The following is an 827-nucleotide window of genomic DNA, read 5'->3' on the forward strand; positions in this document are numbered from 1 at the left end:
CCAGGTATTTTTATTTTTGTTTTGGATTTCCAGCATCCGCAGTTTTTTGCCTTTATCTTTGAATTAAGTCTCTTTTCTGTTTTATTTGTTACATTCATTAAATGCTTCATTTGTGAACACGGCTCAGGGTGGTTCCTTACTTCTGCAGGTGGACGGGAACCCAGGATGTTCTGGCTTGTTTGTCATTGAGCTTTACTGATAAGGCACATAGTTAATGTTCCTAACCAGGCAGATGTTGCTCTCAGGTATCGAGTGTGGAGCCTGCAGCCCTGGCATGTGTTGAATATCCATATGTGGTGGGATAGCTGAAAGGTCATTGGATCAATGCCCCCCGGGAGTCCCTGCCTCCCTGGAGGTTGCCCGAATCGCCATCTACCCCCTCAGTGTTCTCCTGAGCGTGCTCATACTCGGACTCACTACTGGACTCATCGTCTGCAGCCAGAGCATCTGAGTCTACGTCTTCTTCCTCCACTGCGTCCGTCCCCCCTTTCCAGTGCCAGATTGTGGAGAGTGCAGCATGCAACCACTATCACCGAGACACTATCTAGGGGGTACTGGAGTGCGCCCCCTGAACAGTCCATGCAGCTTGAGAAGGCTGATGGTTTTCTCCACCACAGCCCTTGTGGAGCTGTGGCTCCTATTGTACCGCTGCTCAGCTTCTGTTCTTGGAAGGTGGAGAGGCCTCATGAGCCACCTTCTAAGGGGATAGCCCTTGTCACCCAGCAGCCATCCATCCAGCCGGGCTGGAGCACTGAAGAGCCCCGGCACCTGGGAGTGTCTGAGGATGTAGGTGTCGTGGGAGCTGCCTGGATACCTTGCACAGACTT

Source organism: Carcharodon carcharias, chromosome 21 (assembly GCF_017639515.1).
Source record: "Carcharodon carcharias isolate sCarCar2 chromosome 21, sCarCar2.pri, whole genome shotgun sequence".
NCBI lineage: Eukaryota > Metazoa > Chordata > Chondrichthyes > Lamniformes > Lamnidae > Carcharodon > Carcharodon carcharias.